The sequence below is a fragment of the Protobothrops mucrosquamatus genome, unplaced genomic scaffold, assembly GCF_001527695.2.
Source record: "Protobothrops mucrosquamatus isolate PMUCROS unplaced genomic scaffold, P.Mucros_1.0 scaffold1897, whole genome shotgun sequence".
Classification (NCBI taxonomy): Eukaryota; Metazoa; Chordata; class Lepidosauria; order Squamata; family Viperidae; genus Protobothrops; species Protobothrops mucrosquamatus.
Window position 1 is genome coordinate 16,119 of NW_015388023.1, and position 8,429 is coordinate 24,547.

The 8,429-nt window shown below is 38.5% G+C and overlaps 1 pseudogene; it reads right to left on the reverse strand.

The window, feature by feature from the left end:
- Positions 1-7,038: 7,038 nt before the first annotated feature.
- Positions 7,039-8,429, reverse strand: part of LOC107294291 — a 16,897-nt pseudogene continuing 15,506 nt past the window's right edge.

Here is an 8,429-nt window from a genome sequence, read left to right on the forward strand (position 1 = left end):
AAAGATTAAAGAATTAGAATCTAAATTACAGTGGGAGCCACAAGATGAAATGATTAAAGAGGAAATAATTCTGGCCAAACATAAATTAAATATAGTAGAACAAGAGGAATTGGCAAAAGAACTGAAAATAACTAAACAATTTTTTTCGAATACGCAAACAAACCAGGGAGGTGGCTTGCCTACCAATTAAAAAAAGAAAAGGAAAAAAGATTTATTCAGGAACTGCAGGACAAAAATGGAGAGGTGCAATATAAAATAGAAGAAAAGAAAAAAATAATTCAGAAATATTTTGAATCCCTATATAAAAAAGAGGAAACAGAGGAGGAGAATATAAAACAATATTTAAAGGCCAATGGTCTTTCAGAATTGAAAGAAGAACAAAGAGAACTATTGAATAAAAAAAATAACAGCAATGGAATTAAGAGTGGCAGTACAAAGGCAAAAAAATAATAAAGCTCCGGGGCCAGATGGTCTAGCTGGGGAAGTATATAAGACCTTATATGAAGATTTGGAAATGACACTATCAGAGGTATATAATGATGTATTGGAGAAAGCTAAATTACCAGATTCATGGACAGAAGCCAACATAACCCTCATTCCAAAAGAAGATACAGATCCTAAACAAATAAAAAATTATAGGCCAATCTCGTTGTTAAATTCGGACTATAAAATTTTTACTACAATAATGGCGGAACGACTAAAAATAATATTAAATCAAATAATATATTTGGATCAAAATGTTTTTTTACCAAATAGACAAATTAGGAATAATACAAGAATTGTACTGAATGTTTTGGAATATTACGAAGCACATCCCAAAAAACAGGCTGCATTAATATTTTTAGATGCCCAGAAGGCTTTTGATAATCTTAATTGGCAATTTATGTTCCAACAGCTAGAAAATATGAAATTTGGCAAGAAATTTGAACAAATGATAAAGTCAATATATAGAACACAAAAGGCCAGAGTAATAATAAATGGGGAAAATACAGAGAAGATTGAAATTAACAAGGGTGTAAGACAGGGATGTCCAATGTCACCTCTACTTTTTATTCTAACGTTAGAAGTGCTACTAACTAAAATTAGAAATAACAAAGAAATAATGGGATTAAGGATTAAAACAGAAGAATATAAGATACAGGCATTCGCAGATGATTTGGTGTTTTTTTATAGAGGAACCGTTTGAAAGAGATAGAATTTTAATAGATGAAATAGAAAATTATGGAACGGTGGCGGGACTAAAAATAAACAAAGAAAAGTTAAAAATTTAACTGAAAAACAAAAAAGGGGATTAGAAGAAAATTTTGGGTTGCAAATAGTAAAAAAGGTTAAATATTTGGGAATTTGGCTCACCGCAAGATGTTCCTCAATAAAAGAAGATAATTATAAAAAAATTGGTACTATGTATACAAAAAGATTTAGAGATTTGGGGGAAATTACAATTATCATTGTTAGGAAGGATTTCGGCGATTAAAATGAAGGTTTTACCAAGAGTGTTATACCTCTTTCAAACAGTTCCAATAAAACTGGGGAATTTTTTTTGATGAATTAAATAAAATGATTAATAAATGTATATGGCTAGGTAAAAAAGCATGAATAAATGCTAAAGCGTTAGAGGATAGTAGAAGTAGAGGTGGCCTTGGACTCCCAAAATGGGAAATTTACTACCAAGCAGCTGGATTGCTTTGGATCAGTGACCGGATAAATTTAGAAAATAAAAGGGTCCTTACAATTGAAGGTCACAATCTACAAGCTGGATGGCATGCTTTTCTATGGGGGAAAGATAAGAAAATTCATACATATTTCTTCCGACATCAGATAAGGGATGCATTAATTTGGATATGGGGAAAAATTTAAAAAAAATATTATACAAAAATTCCAATTTGGATTTCACCAATGGAGGCAATGATCCATCCAAACACATTAGATAAAACAAAAATGATTAGGTATAAAGAATTATTAGATAACCAAGGGAAGTTAAGATCAAGAGATGAATTAAAAGAACAGGGAATAATTATTGATTGGTGGCCATATGCACAGATAAAATCAAAACATAATAAAGATATGAAGGAGTATGGGATATATCAAACATTACAGCAATTGGATAAAATATTGATAAACAAGGGAGAAATTTTTTTAACAAAAACCTATAAACTCCTACTAGAAATTGAATTTGAAGAAGAAATAGTAAAGGGCCCGATGATAGCATGGGCCCAAAATATAGGTAGAAATATAGGACTAGATGAATGGGAAAGAACTTGGAACGTAAATTGCAAATTAACGTTGTCAACTGAGTATAAAGAAAACCAAATTAAAATGTTTTACAGATGGCATCTAGCACCGGCGAGATTGGCTAAAATTTATAAAAATATGAATCCAGATTGTTGGAAATGCAAAAATAATGAGGGAACATTCTACCATATGTGGTGGCAATGCCCCAAAGCAAAAATCTACTGGGAGCAGATAAGAAGATGGCTACTGGAAATAACAAAACAACAAATTGATTTCAAGCCCGAAATATTTTTATTAGGCATAATTAATCCCAAAATTGAAAAATGACTCCAATACATCATTATACATATTATAACGGCTGCACGTATTGCATATGCGCAACATTGGAAAAGTGAAAACATACCAACAAATGCAAAGATTATAGGAAAGATTTTAGACTGTGCAGAGATGCACAAACTAACCTTAGAAATGAAAGACAAAGAAGTTACTGAATTTTACGAGGTATGGGACATGTATTATAGTTGGTTAGAATTGAGGAATAAAAAAGTAAGAGAAGTAATGTAAATAATTGTTAATAAACGTAAGAAATATAGGACATAGTATTGTTAAGGGGAAAGGAAAATGTATTGTGTATTGTGTATTTTATCTGCTTGAAAAAAGAAAAATTAAAAAATTTAAAAAATTTTTTTTATCAATTATCTTACTGGGGCAGAGTTAGAGAAGGGTCGGTGTGCAGAGCTATGTTGGCAGCCCAAATTATCTATGATCAACAATGCCTCTCGATCTTTCTTTGACATCCAATGTACTATTGGTATAGTTGGCTATTGGTTGAGGTATCTGCAGCTCAGATGCTTCGTTTTCAAGGCTACCCTGGAGGGTTCTCTTCAGAAGACCACTGATGATCACTGCAGGTTGACCTACAACCAGACTCAATCAAGCAGCTTCAGATGGATTCAGTGAACAAGGTGCTCCATGGAGCCAATAAATGTGTTTTAAAAATATCTTTGCCAATTTCTGAGCAGAGGGGAGACCAGGGCAGGCTGTAAAGTGAGCCTGCTTTGAGCAAAGGTCAATGACAGTCCAAATCCCGGTGTTTCCACTATTTTCAGGGAGTTCAACGATAAAATCCATTGTGATTTCTTCCCAGGGTTGGGATGGTTCCACTACCTGTTATAAAGGCCCACAGGGTTTTCCTGGTCTGGTTTTTATGCCAGCACAAATGGCACAGCTTTTAACACAACTTTCAATGTCCTTTGTCATTCCTGGCCACCAGAATTGCCATCTCACTAAGTGCAAAGTTTTTAAGAATCCAAAGCAGCCGGCTTGCTTAGCATCTTGGCTTTGTTGCAGGGCTTGGACCCTGAGGGTGCTAGGAAGGTACAACTTGGAACCCTTCCATGCTATTTCATCCCTATAGGTTAACAGCTGTCTGTTGTCTCTGAACCAGGGGTCAGATTTCAGTTAGTTTTTTAGTTTCTGGGTTAAGCTGCTGTCAGGGCTGATGGATGACTTTCGGGCTTTATGCCTTTATGACTTGAGAGGCTTTTTGAAAAGAGGGGATGATAGCATTCACCACCTCCTCCTGATGACTCTTGTACTGTGGCATTCTAGACCAGAGGTAGTCAACCTTGGCTCTTTTATGACTCATGGACTTCAATTCCCAGAATTCCTGAGCTCTCAGGAATTCTGGGAGTTGAAGTCCAAGAGTCATAAAAGAGCCAAGGTTGACTACCCCTGTTGACTACCCCTGTTCTAGACAAGGCGTCAGCCAGGAAGTTCTTCCCCCCAGGAATATATTTGAGACAGAGGTTAAAACAATTGAACTATTGTGTCCATTGAACCTGCTTGGGGAACAATTTGCATGAGTTTTGAGCACTTCAAGGTTCTTATGGTCAGTCCACACTTCAAAGAGTATCTTGCTACCCTCTAGGAAGTAACCTCAGGTTAGCAATGCCCATTGTACAGCAAATGCCTCCTTCTCCCATACAGCCCAACACCGCTCTGTGTCGGTGAGTTTTCTAGAGGTGTATGTGCATGGTTGCAGTACCCCTTTGTCACTTTTCTGAAGAAAAATGGCACCCATTGCAACATCACTCGCATCTGCTTGAATGAGGAACTGTTCCTTGGGGTTGGGATGTTTGAGGATTGGCTCTCCTGCGAACAATCTTTTAAGTGGCTCAAATGCTGCTTGGCATTCTATAGTCCACTTCAAAGGTTGACTAGGATGGAGTTTTGAGCCCCCTTTGCCTGTTTTCAAGAGTTTGGTAATCAACAAGATTATTTTCGCAAAGGAGGGCCTGAATTGCCAGTAAAAGTTAGTGAACCCCCCAAAACTATGTAGCTGCTTGTGAGTTTGAGGGGCTGCCATTCCAGAATGGCTTTGACTTTCCCCAGGTCCATCTCCACCCCTTCGTTTGATATTTGGTACCCTAGGTAGTTGAGGCATGTTGAATGGAACTCATACTTAAATAGTTTGGCATACAAGTTTGTTTTTAATAATTTCTGACATGCTCCTCCATCATCTTTGTAAAGACGAGGATGTCATCAAATTAAACTAGGATCCCCTTGTACAGGTGGTCATGTAGTACCTCATTTATCAGCTTCATGAACACAACAGGGCCCCCCCCTGGAATCCAAAGGGCATCACTTTGAACTAGAAACTTCCCAGTTGGCAATTAAAAGCAGTTTTCCACTCATCTCCCTCCTTAATTCTTATTCAGTAGTAAGCTTCCTGCAGGTCCAGCTTAGTGAAGATTTTTCCCTTGGTGAGATGAGCTAACATGTCCTTCATCAAGGGAAGAGGGTACATGTTCTCCCTGCTAACAGTGTTTAAGCTTTAAAATCCATGCACAATCTCAGTGTCCCATCTTTTTTTTCTTTGCACAACAGGGGAGCAGCTAAGCATGATTTTGCAGGTTGGATAAAGCCCCTAGCCAGGTTTTTGTCAATGTATTCCCCTAGTTCATTCATCTCTCTGGGGGTCATGGAATAATTTTTTGGTTTGGCTAGTTTAGCTCTATTGCACAGTCAGTAGCTTGGTGAGGGGGGAGCACATCACATTCCTTCTTGCTGAACACCTCAGACAGATCCTGGTATTCTTTAGGAATGAGTTGGACCCTGGGCAACCACTCACCTGTGATTTTCAAGGTCTCCATCAGTTCATGTCTGTCTTCACTGGAAGTAGCTCCCTTCTCCTGGTCATCTTGAGTTGGTGGAAAGGGCCCTGTCCCTAATCTTATGGTTCTCACCCCGTTTTCCCACCATATGGTAGGTCACCATTTATCTAGCCAGGCCAACCCCAGGATTACAGTCTCTGTCATTTTGGGGATCATCACAAAACGGATAATTTCCCAATGCTGCCCCGTTTCTAGCCATACTGATCCAGTTAGGTGTGTTGCAGGTGACCCTCCCATTAATGACCCATCGACCTGCTCAAATTTCATGACTAGAGACAGTCGGTTGGCTCGGATTCCTAGCATAAGCACAATTTGGAGATTGATCAAGCATCGGGTACAGGCTGAATCTACCAGGAAATCCCTGTTTTAGGTACTATAAATTTAGCAGAGAGGGCGAGAGGCGGGATGTCTCGACTTCATCATCACTGTCGTGTGGGGCTGGTAGTGGTTGGCATTCCACCGGAGTTCTCTCTCTCACCCTTGGGGGGGAGGAGACCTTGATAATTAGTGTTCTTCTCCTACTGTTGTCCAGTTTACCTAGCAGGAATGAACTGTGTATTTTTTCTGGTTGGCTGAAGGTGTGAATTGAAGTTGATTAGTTCATAATTTGAGTGGGCAGTGAAGTAACCTATCACACCAGGAGAGGTCTGGCTTTGCAAGAGCTCAAAACCAATAATCTGCTGAACCTTCTAATTTGTACTTCAAGGTCATTTCATTTTTCTTCCATGCACAAGGTCATTTTAGCTACAAAGAATATTGAGGCTTTTTACATACCAAATGGTCTAGCCTTTGCCATAATAATTTTCACCCTTACTGAATTGAGGAGACAGGCAGGTAGACACACTGACACACAGAAAGACTGACAAGACAGACAGAGAGAAGCATGTCAGTCTGATCTTCAAATCCAGGAGGGCACCACAATCTACCAGGAAAACATCAAATTTATAGGTTAGTTTGGCTATTTAACTCTGAACACCTAGTATGAAGGATCATTAAACAATTGAAATTTTATTCACATTTTCAGAGCTTTAAACAGAAGCTCTGCGTAGGGGAAGATATATGAATTTAATTGGCTAATCGGTTTATTTCGCAATAGGAAGGAATGATGCCAGGAATGATTGACAATCACTAAGAGAAGATTTGGGAATGGAAGTTGTACGGTGACTACAGAAAACAATTCCTATGTTCAAAATACTATTGTTTTTCAGATATTTTTCCCCAAAGCATGGATCTGATGAAATTTACAAGCATTGTGGGCTGAAATGTAAACTTGCAGTGCTCTGATGACAACCCAAATTATCTATAAACAACAAGTCTCTTGATCTTTCTTTGATATCCAATGTACTATCAGAATAGCTGGCTATTGCTTGAGGTATCTGCAGTCCAGATGCTCCATTTTTAAGGCTATCCTGGAGAGTTATTTTTCTTTACAAATGAGAGATTTCCTCAACTCAGTGAACAATACTTGGCATAGATCAGAGGATTTCTTCCCCTTCAAAGAGGCCAATTTTTTCAAAAGGAAATATGAGACATCTTAAAACATTGAAATTTCAAATATCTTCGTTTTTCAAATTCACTATTAATTCCTGAGCTTATACTGGATGTGTTGTGCATTCTTAGCAAGAATGAGTTACACTGCTGTTCCTTCGTCTCTTTGTTTCATAGCATGGACTCTTCCCTGAAATTTTCCAAATCGGTTGCTCAGCCCATCCTTGAACCAGATAACTAGGCCAGTACAAACAATTGTGAAACAAAATGCACACAGTATTCCAGCTATAGCTGATGTTTTCATATTAGCTTTAGCCTGTACCGTAATTGGAGGTGGCCCACTGTCTATGCTACCTCCATAGCCTGTATTGTTACAGTCTGGAGGGGCCCAACCAACATCACAGTGACAGTGTTTCAGAGAGTTACATACTCCCCGATTGTGGCACATTGTGACATTACAGTCATATTTCAGAATGGACACATTGACACAACTACCCTCAATACACATCATGTTATTGCCACAAGGAACACCATCTCTCACTGCTCCAATATCATTCACCTTCATCCCAAGGTGGTAGTCAGTGCCCCAGCACTGATTAATTCCGGTGGAAGTATGAATTATTGTACTGTGATCCTCCAAAGAAGGCATTTGTATATTTTTACACTGGATACGGCCGCACAGGATATCCCCAGGATTACATTTCTTGTAAATTCCATGTTTAAGCCCACAGTTGCCAAAGCGATCGCCCTTACTATTCACTTGTCTGAAACATACTTCAGAAGCGACTGTTGCTCCACTACTGAATATCATTTTGCACTGCATATCGTGAGTTGTGCAGTTCCCGTGATAGCAATACACGCCATCATGGCACAGGGCACCATCTTGTATATGCACATCTTCTGGACAGTGCTCTGAAGTCCCATTACAATATTCAGGAAGATCACAACTACTAATCTTCTCTCTGCAAACAGATCCACGTTGATGATATTGGCAGTTAGCACAGCACAGACCCAAGGAACAAACAGCAGTAGGGCGCAACATACAATTAGCTTGACAGCAGGGATCTGACTTGCATTGTGTTTCTGACCCACAGTCACACTGCTCTCCATTTTCCACTATTTTGTTACCACAGGATTCAAATGTAAAAGGTGTGTCAGTGTCTGGTGGCACAAATAAACAGCCAGTGTTTCTACGGTAGAAATAACCATTATAACTGCAGTTACTAAATTTATCAGTCAGTGCTGCATATGGTGCCATAATGCATACACTCTTTCCACAATGACAAAATTGACCATCATGTTGCATTCCAAGAACGTGTCCCTGTTCGTGGGCAAATAATTCAGAAATCGCATACAAACTTTGAGTTCTATAGGATTCGATAGCACTTGACCAATGACTGCTACATATAGTTCCAACAAATGCAAGTCCTACAGTTGCCCCAAAACCCTTGTATGCAAATAAGTGACCAACATCATTTTTTAAAATTTTAAGCAGATGGTTTCTTCTCCAATTATTAAACAATGTAAGTGTGA